This window comes from Peromyscus californicus, unplaced genomic scaffold, assembly GCF_007827085.1.
Source record: "Peromyscus californicus insignis strain IS unplaced genomic scaffold, ASM782708v3 Scaffold_12__1_contigs__length_115047231, whole genome shotgun sequence".
Classification (NCBI taxonomy): Eukaryota; Metazoa; Chordata; class Mammalia; order Rodentia; family Cricetidae; genus Peromyscus; species Peromyscus californicus.
The window spans coordinates 1,371,284-1,384,434 of NW_026294413.1; the positions used below are offsets into that span (position 1 = coordinate 1,371,284).

General features: G+C 39.8%; 1 protein-coding gene across 6 annotated transcripts in view; it reads left to right on the forward strand.

Annotated features, from left to right (window-relative positions):
* Positions 1-13,151, forward strand: part of Nalcn (sodium leak channel, non-selective) — a 316,074-nt gene that overhangs the window by 250,131 nt on the left and 52,792 nt on the right. The window lies entirely within an intron of this gene.

Here is a 13,151-nt window from a genome sequence, read left to right on the forward strand (position 1 = left end):
GAAAGCATCTTTCCAAAAATGTGTATTACTGTGGCTTGAGAAGCCATGATGAGGAAATACAACTAGGTATATATGAGGTGAGAAACTATTTAACCTTCTCACAACTTAATACCTGAAACTTGTGAGGGAAAAAATGTCCTATATCATGAAGACACATTCCACTGTGTTCTCTTTCTCTGTGAATGACATTCAGGCACAAAGTCATGCATGTAATGAAGTAGCTTTTTAAGTTGAAAATAAATTTTGCTGGGGCTTGAGTACTCTCAGTATGATTAGATAAACATGAAAGGGCTCATGGAAAGAGACTTGAGTCTCAATGTGGTCGTGCTCTAACTAGGTGGCCATTCATCTCAGTGTCAGCCTTGGGGTATGCCATGAGGCTGGTTGAGTAGCTCATAATCTCCAAGATACTTGGTCAAGCTGTAATTACACCAGCAAGTTCATAACAGGGCTCTACAGAAGTGCTGACACACTTACTAGGAAGAGAAACATCCATCACAAAGAACTATTCACATGATAAACATCCTACTCTAAGTCTAATTCAGAATATTCCTACTGTTTCTCCCCTGTTACAATTGCCCTTCAGCAAATATGCTGTGCTTGGGGTACAGAGTGAACATGCTTGTACACAGATACTCAATTTGATTTCTTTGCTGGAGCTACACAGTGAGCCAACTATGTCCAATTAATGACTCTGTGCCCCAGGTACTCATCAGAGCCAAGACCAAGGTTCTCCGTGAATGACTGCCCTTGGTACCCAGCAAGCAAGCCATGACCAGAGTACCTAGTGAATGACGCTGTTCCAAGGATATCTCAATATTTTGAGAATTAAAAGGGGATGGAGTTATAAGGAAGGACGCATAGGCCTCACCTTCTTTATATTCTGTAATGGTTAATGTTGGTTGTCAACTTGACAGGATCTAGAATCACCTAGGAGACATGTCTGTGAAGGCACGTCTGTGAGGAAGTGCCAAGACTGGAATAACTGAGATAGGAATCCCCTCCCTATGTATGAGCAGTACACATCCATGGGCTGGTCCTAGACTATATAAATGGAAGAAGCTAGTTGAACACCATCATTCATCTCTCTCTTTCTCTCTCTCTACTTACTGGTCACAGATGCATTATGACCAGCTGCCTCAAGGTTTGGCCACCATAGTTTAATTTGTAATGATAGACTATAACCTCTAAATGTGAGTCAAAACACACTCTTCCATCTTCAAACACTTGTGTCACAGAAATGAGGAAAGCAACTAATGTGTACTATTATAAGAGATCCACTGCCTCCTCCTTCCATCCATTCTCTTCTTTTTCCTCTCCCACTTGATGAGGCTGGAAAGAACTCACTCATCTGGGAACCATGGTGTACGTTTTTCTGGTATTCAGTCTTGAGACATCCAAACAAAGGAACATGGCTTTTCCAAGAGACTTCTGTGGGCCAGTACTCTATTATTTATTTAGGTGACAAATTTTACAAAGCCTCCCAGGAAATCAGTTCATTTACAGTTAGGTCTTGCAAAACATCATGTCATAAGGTATATGAGAACATGTCATCTGAGTCGAAAAAAGTCACACTTTTCCTGAGAGCTGATCAGTTTAACAATGAAAAGTGACTTAATGGGTACACACTGTCACAAAATTGAATGAATTAGATGGATGGAATAGACTATGCTTTCATAAAATTCACATATCCAGGCAATGCTGCAAGGGGGAATTTAACATTTTTAAACTATATAGAAGTTTGGGGCTTTTATTTCAAAAGATATATGACATGAGAAAAAAATCTTTAAACTGTCAGAAAATATGGGACCTCCTCGACCTTTCCCAACTATTGTATAATTTGGGGATTTCACTACATTACAGAAAAGCACAAAATTAAAAGACCTTGGCTATATGTTACCTTGTGAATTACAGGAAATAAATGGCTACAGTTTGGAAATAGTAGTTTTAGTGTAAATTTGATCTTTAAAAAAAGCATTTATCTTTTTTGTTTCATAAAAATCTCCTTGCTTCTCTGAGTACATGAGAGCAGAGGTCCCATCATGTCCAGAAAACACTGTTTGTCTCCAGTCCATGCTGTTCTCTGACTCTTAAAATCAGATCCTTACAAGAAGTCAGCCTTGGCAGCATCCATCTGTAATCCAAGTGCTGCATAAACACACTGATCTCTAGAACTTTCCGGCTAGTCTGCCAAGCCCAGTCAGCAAACTCTGGGTTCAAACAGAGAATATGTCTCAAAAAGTACAGTGGAGAATAACAGGAAGATACCAGACATCAATCTCTGTCCTCCAATTGCACATAAACCCATATGTACATGTGTATTCATACACATACACATATACCATAGCCCAGTAGATTTTTATCAAAGGCTTTTTCTGCATCTATTGAAATGATCATGTGATTTTTATCATAAAGTCCATTTATGTGGTTTATAACATTTGTTGACTTGTGTATGTTGAATAAACCTTGCCCCCTCACCCCCGTAGTAAAGCCAATTTGCTCATGGTAGATAATCTTTTTGATGTATGTCTTTATTCAGTTTGCAAGTATTTTGTTGAGGAATTTGAATCTATGTTTGTCAGGGATATTTTCCAGTAATTTTCTTTTTTGTAGTACTTTTACATAATTTTGGAATTAGAGTGATACTGGCCTCCTGAAAGGAGTTTGGGAGTGCCCATTATGTTTCTTTTCTTTTCTTGAAACAATTTAAGAAAGGTTGACTGTAGATAGTCTTTGAAATTCTGGTAGAATTCTACTACAAATCTATCTGAGCTGGTCATCTTTTAGTTGGAAGGCTTTTTATTACTGTTTCAAACTCCTCCTTAGTTATGTCTATTTAGATTGTTGATCTCTTCTTGGTTTAATTTGGGTTGTTTGGATGAAATATGTCCATTTCTTTTAGGTTTTCTAACTTAATGTAGTACAGTATTCCCTTATAATCTGAATTTTTTGATGTCTATTGTGATGTTTCCCTGTCTGTTTCTGATTTTATTAATTTGGGTCCTTGCTCTTTCTTTTGGTTCATTGGGAAGGGTCTGTCAATCTTGTTAATCTGAAAGAACCAGCTCTTAGACCCACTGATTCTTTGTATTGCTTTCTTTGTTTCTTAGTTTCATCTCTGATTTTTATTATTCCTTGCCATCTATGGGATTTGGATTTGGCTTGCTCTTGTTTTTCTAAAATTTTGAGTGGCATTATTAAGTCATTTGTTTGTGCTCTTTCTAAGTGTTTAGTGTAGGCACTTAGAGCTGTAAATCTCCCTTATAGGACTGCCTTTAATGTGTCCCAGAGGCTATGTTGTGTTGTGGTTTCATGACCAGAGAGGCTGATTCTGCAGTCTATAGCAGAAAAATGAGTTGAAGGAAAGAACCCAGAGCTAAGAATGAAGAGTCTGACTAAGTGTAGCAGCCTCCCTTTCATAGACGTGTTAAGTCTTCTTGCTGGAGGGTCTGGATTTGGAGCCCTGGTAATCAAAGGGCTACTGTGGCCACAGTTCTCATTAGACTTACATTTCAAGATAGCCATCTTCTACCAAACAACAGACCAGTCTGCCATACCTATTGCTACTAAAAGGAAATTCCACACACTAGAGAAAACATCTAAGACCCTTAGAGGCCAAGGATGCCACTCTACAGTGAAGTCACCTATTTTCACCCCAAATCATCTTTAACTCACGTCCTTTTACTGGATATTTTTACAAATTTAATTAACACTTTGGGTAGTAGAAATGTATTTCTGGCTGTTTTGATGTGAAGAAGGTGTGTCATGTCTGTGCAGCTCCAAGTCAGGTACCAAATAGCACCCACACTGTTCCCTAAAGATATAGAGAGGGTTGGGAGAGGGAAGGAGCAACCCTTCACCTCAATCATAGAATCCAAGGTTGCTGCTCACACCTGACTCCACAACTGTTCTGACTTGGATGCTACCATTCAGCTCCATTGAAGATCACTTTCTTCCAAATTCCGGTGACCTTTTCTCAGCATCAGAGAAAAAATAATGGATTTCTAGTTTTCAAAGTACTGGTACCTCTGCAGAGGCTTGCTCTAATTCAAAGCCCCAAAATCAAGCAAAAATGCACTCTTATTCTCATAAACATCAATGAATAGAGAAACATCATACAGAAAAAGCAATTAAACATTGTAGTGTTCCAAAAAGGTCTGTCCTTTTGTGATTTTTCCATGAATGCCTCATTAGCCAAACAGTATCTTTATAACCTTGGCAAATGATCAGCTTGAATATCTGTATCCTGATATTTGATTAATGGCACTATGCACTTATAGTAACTATTATTGGAAGTCTAAATAATACTCTAGTTTCTTTAATTAGAACTAAGATGAAGTGTGCAAAAGATAATATGGAGTACTGCCTTTGTTCCTGGATATCAATTTATGGGCATCATTTACATTTTTAAGTATTTTATTTTATGTATATGTGCATTTTTTCCTACATATAAGTTTGTGCATTGTGTGTGTGTGGTGCCTGTGGAGGCCAGAAGAGGGTTTGGGATCCCCTGGAACAAGTTGTGAGCCGCCATGTGGATGCTGGTTATTGAACCCAGGTCCTATGCAAGAGCAGCCAGTTTTCCTAACAACTGAGCCACCTCTCCAGCCCTCTGAGATAGATTATTTTTCCTAAGAGTGCCCCTTAGTCACCCATCCATTGAGGACTTTTGTGGCATCTCCTACATGTCAGGTATTGTAGTCTTTTTCCTTTCCTCCATTCAGCAATTTCTGCTTCTCAAAGCACTGTCTTGTTGGTTAGCCCTCCCATTTGGCACTGGGTGAGGTCACGCTTTCCTCTCTACAGCTCTCAGCACATTCTGGACATGTCTACAGGCAGTGTGTACAGCACTACAGAGAGGAACTGAGTGTGTGTCTGCATCCCACCCATCCCAGACACCCACCCTCACCCTCTGTAGCTTCAGTCATTCCTTGGCAGTGAGCTCCGGCTGAGGGAGAGAGAGAAGAACCCTTAAAGACCCTGGAAATGAGAGGAAAGGGACAGAAATCCTAAGGCACTCAGTTTTGTTCAGTCTCCTGAGACAGTAATAATTATTTTATAACCAACATTTGTCAAGAATAAGCCAAATTTTTAAGAAAACAGTATTGGGAATTAAAGACATAAATAGGGTCCTATTAAGACTGCCTACTTCTGGCTTTGCCTTAGCATTTCATGACACTAGTCTTGCAAACTAAACATAAGATACTATTTATGGATAAAGAAACTGAGGGCATAGATACAAATTAAGTTTATTCAGAAACTATAAAATAAAAGGATAAAATGTGAAGTATGTATGTATATTTGTATAAAACAAAAATAGCAAAGGTTTCAAAGTGATAAAATGTAAATATAGTTTTTTTCTTCCACAGTCACATGGCTTTCATTTGGATTATCAGTCACCACAGTCAAAAATAAAGTGGAAAACTCTAGAAATAAGCAATTTTTAAATTACAACTTCTTTTTAATCCTCTGTCGTTCTGAGTAACATGATGGGCTTTCTTGCTGCCCTGTACCATCCTGCCTGGGGCATGAATGTTCTTTTTGTCTGGTATATCCATGCTGTAAATGCCACCTGCCCGTCAGTCACTTCATAGATGTCTCAGCTGGTTATCAGACTGATGATAGCAGTATCACTGTGCTTATCATATTTACTATTAGCCCCAAACCATAAGGGTCATGCATGATGCAAAGGAGGCACTGAGGTGTAAAGCAGAAAAGCAGGTTGAATTTGGGACTGTGGCAACATGACTGCTGAGCATGTAGAAGAAACAGACTATCTGTGGGGTTTTGTATATCAAGAATCTACTAGGTTATGTAACATTTTCAAATTTTTATTTGTATTAAATTATAAAAAGTTCAGGGGGTTGGCTCAGTGAGTAAGAATGCTGGCTTGCAGCCAGGTGGTGGTGGTGCATACTTTTAATCCCAGCACTCGGGAGGCAGAGCCAGGTGGATCTCTGTGAGTTCGAGGCCAGCCTGGTCTACAGAGTGAGATCCAGGACAGGCACCAAAGCTACACAGAGAAACCCTGTCTCGAAAAAACAAAACAAACAAACAAAAAAAAAGAATTCTTGCTTGCAAACATGAAGACATAAGTTCAAATCCTCAGCACCCATATAACTATCCAGCCATGGCTGTGCATGCTTATAATCCAAGTATTGGAGGTATAGAGACAGGCATATCCCAAGAGCTCACTGGTCAAATAGTATAGCCCAAATGAGCATCTACTGGTTTAGTGAAAGACCTTATCTCAAGGCAATAAAGTAAACAATGATAGAGGAAGTCACCAGCACACTTACATGTATGCAGCACACATACATATGCACCCACATTCAACACACACACACACACACACACACACACACACACACACACACCCCAAAAAATAAAGTTACATCATTACCTTGTAATATATATGTTTGTAAGATAGTAGCTGGGTTACAAAATTTGAACCCCAATAAATAGTTTTGGGGTTATATATTTTATTTGTTCATCTTCAATAGGTCCACCAAACACATGGATTTCCCATGAGTTGATTTTTTATTTGTTTGTTTGTGACACATTTGTAAGATAAAGACATTGAAGGTTTCCTTTCAATCTACAATGAGGCATTAGTCGTCCATGCATTTACTTTTATCTATCTGTAAGAACATTTTTGTAAATAATGCAGAAATGGAAAGACCTAACCTGTGAGTGCTGTTTAACAATGATATCCTTCCACCCAGGATGGGGCTGAATTAAATAGTGGGGTACTAACTCCAATAAAAAGGCAACTTCTCCTCATCTCAGCAAGAGCCCATCACCAGGGGCTTACCCATTACTGTTGGCTGTTGCCCCCACCTTAGATGATAACACTGTCACCCTAATGCTGTCAGGTAGGAGCCAATCCCAGGAAATATCCATTTTCTCTTCTCTTGACTCTTATCCACTTGTGATTTTACGTAATTGCCACTAGAAGACTGTTTTCCCATTGTCTGGTGATGTGGTTACATCACATTAACCAACATCTGATAATACTTTAAAGCATATTACCTTGTGGAGCCCAGAATTTTAGTAAAACCCTTCAACTTCAATGCTCTGCAAAGTCACATTGAAATTCCTTTGGGTGGTAATTATATTTACTACAGATGGTCTCGTGTAATCTAACTTTTCTATAATGAGTAAAAAAAATTGAAGACTCCTAGGCCTCGCTTTCATTACAGAATGTGCGGGCTTTTCCCACACCCTTGTTCTGGAACATTAAGAAAGAAGACATGAAAACAAAGAAAGGAACAGAGGACCCCCTGCTACTGTGTCTATAAACAACCAGTGGTGTTTAAAGGCTAATAAAACTCCAAAGATCGCTCTTATACCCATCATCTTTGAGCCAATTTAAAAATATTTTTGATGGAAGAATGTCAAGAAAAATAGAGACAATTTCTTAAGACACAATTCTCTGCTCCCAGCTCCTAGAAAAGATTATATATGTGGCTGTCATATAAGGAGCAATTGAAATTCCACACCACAAAGGCAATGCAGGGAGGTGGGGGAAAAGAATCAATCTTTCATATGTTTTTTTCAAAGGCTTGGCAAGAAACCAGGGGTAATATTTTTGCAACTGGGAATGTGTGTTTGCTGAGGAATATTCCCACATTTGAGTCATCATCAGGGGTCCTCATCTTGTTTTACTTTCAAAGGTAGAAAGGGCATAACATTAACCCCAACTGGGAAAAGGAAAATGCCTCTCTGTAATTCTCCTCCAGGGAACAGGAATAAAGAGATTACATATGCCTGCATAATGGAGGGTCTCCTCACTCACACAAGACAAAAGACTTCATTATTTTTCACTAGACAGTGCCTTGTGCCTCTCACTTTCAGAAGCCAGGCAGGCAGACTTGGGCTTTTTGCTGTTGTTTTTAATATTAAGCCACTAGATAGACTTCCTAAGAAAGCCCTTGTTTGCACAATGTTCCACCAGTTTGCACAGAAACTTGCACAGCCTTCTCAGACTTTCCATTAGGACAAGATGCAGGGAAGATACAGAGACCTTGGCATCTCCACTCTATCTAGTGTTTCCTCAAAGGAGAGACTGTGCCTGAAGACCAAAGAGCTTTCTTGATATGATCAGCTCTTTTTTTTCCTCTGAGCAGCTGGCCAATGGATATTTTCTTCACAAGAATATTCTCCTTGTATCCTTCAATGAGGCCAACACACACACAAAGATCAGTGAAAATTTATACTGGCAAATTACAGCTTGCCATTGAAGGCTATCCATCCCTCACCTAGAAATATGTGCACATTCATTTGTCAGGTTAGGGGTAAATGTCCTGCATTACTGAGTCCTTCGCTTGTCAACAGATTCCTGTAAGATGAGATACATGGGGATTCAGTTTCCAGTATGTACCTACTCTTAGGTTGAGAGAATGAAATGAACTGAGCTCTTAGAGTCTCGACTCCATATCTGCTTTTATGCTCCTCCACCAATTTGCATAGACAACATAGATAAAAAACAAATTTTATACTTATGAGAAGCAACATCAGAGGTGTTCTTTTTCTTATTACTGTCTCTATGTCTTCTCTACTCTAGGTACGCAGCCTATTCATCTTAAGTGATACAGTATTGTAGCCTATTCATCTTAAGTGATGCAGTATTCCAACTTGAAAGTTAAGATTATAACTCCATCAAAAGTGCCTATAAAGGCATTCTATTTTACTTGTGACTTTCATTCATCACAAGTATGAATGGGTCAAACAAGTTAAAATATTTGATCTTTGAAGCATTTCAAGGTGCATTTATCAAGTATTTATGGAACACTTTCTTTGTTCAAGAGCTGAAAAACAATACTCAAAAGATTTAAATACAACCATGTTCTCTTGGAGCTTTGAGAATCTGGTCTATGGGTAAAGCTGAATGACCAAAGAGAATGGCATGAAAGAATGGAATCCCTTCTGGTAAAAGAAGAGATCAGAAAGGGTAAGATTAGGAGAAGGCCAACAAGACTTTGGAAGTCACACTGAGGTTCTGAGTTAATCTTTTTTCTGAAGGACAATAGGAAGTTGAAGGGTTTACAGCAGTGGAAATAACTGTTAGATATGCATAACAAATATTTCCAAACTTGGAGATTTGGACACTATATTTTATGTTTTACATTTTTGGTGAAAAATCTGAGCATAGCACATAGCTGATTCCCTAGCCTTGGGCCTCTGACAACCCTGCATGCATTTGGACTGATGGAGCATTCTCTTCTAGGTCATTCGCGTGATTACACATAAGAGTCAGATCCTCACAAGGTGTTAGATAAATTGAGGTTCTTCCAGAGCCATTAGGTGATGGTTTATCTTGATTGATTGTCAACCCGATGAGTCTTAGAATCACTTAGAAAACAAACTTTTGGTTGCATCTGTGAGGGCAATTTTAGAATTTTAGAGAGCATTAACAAAAGTGGGAAGATCCACCCTGAATGGGGGTGTTACTCACCATGGGCCAGGAACTAAGACTAAACAAAAAGACAGAAGGAGAGTAGGACAACATCCTTCATTTTTCCACACCCGATTGACAGAAACACATTTCCCCCCATTATTACTGCTTTCCAAAATAGCAAGACCCTTTACATGACCAACAAATGTGGTACAGTTTAAGATTGAATCTGTTTGATATATAAAGAAACATGCTAACATGGCATGTTTTCAGCCTGTTTCTTTATTCAAGTGGTCTCAGAGCCAAAGTGTTGTTTCTCCTGTTTTCTTTCCAACCCTGTGTTCCTACTCCATGTCTCCAGACTCATCTCCTCCTATCTGAGGGTCTTCCTTCATTTATTAATTTGGCTTCTATTATTGTACAGTGGAATTAGAAGTTTCTACATTCTTTTAGGTGAATTAATGTATGTACAAAGAAATTGTTTCATCTATATCCCTACCTGTTTCCTATGAGACAATGCTGAAAGATAAATAGACTTTAAAAGCCACAGAAGAGCATGCCTTGAAGAGGCCTTGAAAAGAGTTTCACTTTTTAGTTTTAATAGAATCCTGCCAGTATACTTGGGTGGAAGAATATTTCTTCAGAAACCTTCAAACACACTTCCTGTAATCTCCCCCAACTAGTGTCTTTACTGAAATGCTTATTTTACAGTTTGCTAAAAGAATATTAGCTCTTGGCTTTCAGCTTAGAAAGACTGGCTTTTACCTATGTTTTTTTTTAATTCAAATGTTATAGGCTTGCCAAAGAAAGGAATGTGATGTCAGAGCATTTAATCAACAATAGACTAAACAAGAGTGATGATGGAGAGGCATTAATTTTAATTTTACACAGGTGTAGAGAAGGCACAGTCAGGGAAAGCAACCAGAAAGAGAGTTAGGGACAACAACACACAGACAGTGAAGTGCTGAAGGTGACCTCTCAACTCAGGGAGGTGGGGTCTATGAGCTTGGTTTCATTGTGCTCAGATTATATGGGAGCCTTGGAGTCAGGAAGAAGGTGAGCACTGAGCTCTACTCAGGGAACAGGAAGTCTCAGATGAAGACTTACCACTGAAGAGCCAGAAGCCAGCCAGGCCTGTGCTGGGCTCCAAATGATCTCTTGACTTCCTGTGTTATAAGTTAAGCTGCTTGTTAATAAGAAACTCATAGTTACTGGGCATTTAAGTCTTGCTTAATAAATATTGCTGTGAACATAAGAGAAAATTTGTAGAAAGGAAATTAAAGCAAATGTTTGGCTACTCTAACCCATTTGAGTAAAGGTTTTCTGATTGCAATATGGAACTGAAAACCAACACCCATGCTCAGTGTATGAATCATCCAGAGACCATAATTCCCATGTGTGATGAAACTCCAGCCTCCTCTTGTATAATGTTCTGAATTTCTTAGATCCAAAGAGAAAAACATTAGTCAAAAGACAAAAAGGAAGTAGGAGTCTAACTTTCTCCTCACTCTTTCAGCCATATTGTTGGGGAAAGAGAGAAAAGGGAGCCATAATGAAAGGGCACCAGGGACCCATGGAGACTTAGCTGCTCTGTTCAGTCAGGGAGGGCACAGAATGCTTCACAGAGGCCACCAGGGCCTGGAGTCAACAGGCACAGTAGTAACACACATCCTAGCAAGTATGTCAACCAATTTTTGCTGTGGGATGGTCTGTATGTCAAGTGTGTTGCTGATTGGTCAACAAATAAATCACTGATTGGCCAGTGGCCAGGCAGGAAGTATAGGCGGGACAAGGAGGAGAATAAAGCTGGGAAGTGGAAGGCTGAGTCAGAGACACTGCCAGCCACCATGATGACAAACAGCATGTGAAGATGTCGGTAAGCCACGATCCACATGGCAAGGTATAGATTTATGGAAATGGATTAATTTAAGATATAAGAACAGTTAGCAAGAAGCCTGCCATGACCATACAGTTTGTAACCAATATAAGTCTCTGTGTTTACTTGGTCGGGTCTGAGCAGCTGTGGGACTGGCAGGTAAGAGAGATTTGACCTGACTGTGAGCCAGGCAGGAAAACTCTAGCTGCAATTTTTAGCCTGGGCTATGGAACACATAACCCCATAGTATTTACAATACTAAGCCTGAGATTATTGCTTTCTTCTGTTTCCACTATAGGAAGGGCCCTCACATTCAAACATACATGTTCTAATTAGATTGGATGTGTTTTGTATTTAAGACCCATAGGTCTCAATGACTTAGGGGATGGGTATTATAATAAAAGAGTAAAAGTAACAACAGTGGCTGAAAGTTAAATCCTAGTGGTTTACACAGATTGATGGGGGTCTAGACATCTAAAGGACAATAACACTCCAAATAGACATTCTCAAAATGACTTTATGTTTTTCAGTCTATTTTCCAAAAACCTACCCTAGATACTGGAGACTTTGCTTGGCTTTTGTTAGCTGAGCTAAACCTAGAAACACATCTTTTTGTGCACTATCATTGTAGTTCCAAAAATGAGTACAGTTTCCCTCTACATTAAACAGATTCTCCTATGTGGTAAAATGTGGGTGTATCCCCAAAGTGCCCCCTGCTCCATATTAAAGTAACAGCAGGAATCTTTGGATGTTTTCTCTGGTAATGCATTTATATTCACTGGATTTGTGACACTTTTTTCAAGGATATACACTATGATTATCTTTCTCTGTGTCAAAAGCACTTTTATTGTATGTGTGTGGTTGTGTGTATGTGCATTGAGTTATGGGTGAATATGTATGTACAGATGCATGTGTATATGTGTGCACCTGCATGTAGGAGACCCCATGTCTCTACTTTCTGAGACCTGGAATGAGAGTTGAGCTTCCATGCCCACCTGGCTGGCATTTATGTGGGTTCTAGGTGTCTGAATTCCCATCCTCGAGTTTACACAGCAATTGCTTTAATTACTCAGCCATCTTGCCAGCCCCATGAAACCCCCAAAGGCTCAGGAATCATTGTGAAAAAGGAGGCAGAATGTAAGAGCAAAACAGTATTTTCAGGATATAACAAGGCCATTGTACACATGAACTCACAGCAGCTGGGTAATACATGTATAAGACGTATATAATAGCAAGTCAATCATAATCCCAGCATAGATGGGAAAGGACTTCATGAAGCCCCACCCTACCTGAGATGCTATTGGCAATTGATGGCTGCTGGGAGAAGGGCAGTAAACTTTGCACAGAGATGAAACCCGCCCCCCAGAAAAAAAGAATTGCACATGCTTCAGTAGATGATCCTGCACCCATTGTACATATAGGCAGCACTAAGATGTATGTCATCGGTCTAGATCATGATGGGAGGATGTGCAGAGATGATGGCCACACTAGTGGAAGCCCATGAACTGTGGAGATTCCCATGGGACTAGACTAGGCCCTCTGGATACGGAAGACGGTTGTTTGCCTCGAACTGTTTGGGGGGCACCCAGGCAGAGGGATCGGGATCTGTCCCTGGTCTATGGACAGGCTTCTGGAACCCGGTACCTGTGGTGTGACACCTTGCACAGCCTTGGTGCAGTGGAAAGGGGCTTGGACCTGCCTAGGCTCAGTGTGCTGGGCTCTGCTGACTCCCCATAGGAGACTTTGATTTGAGGGATGTGGGGATTCAGGGTGGCTTGGGAAACAGGGCTGGGAGGTGGAAGGAGGGAGGAGGGGGGATCTGTGGATAGTATGTGGAGTGAGTAGAAAATTTATTAATAAAGAAAAATGAAAGAATAA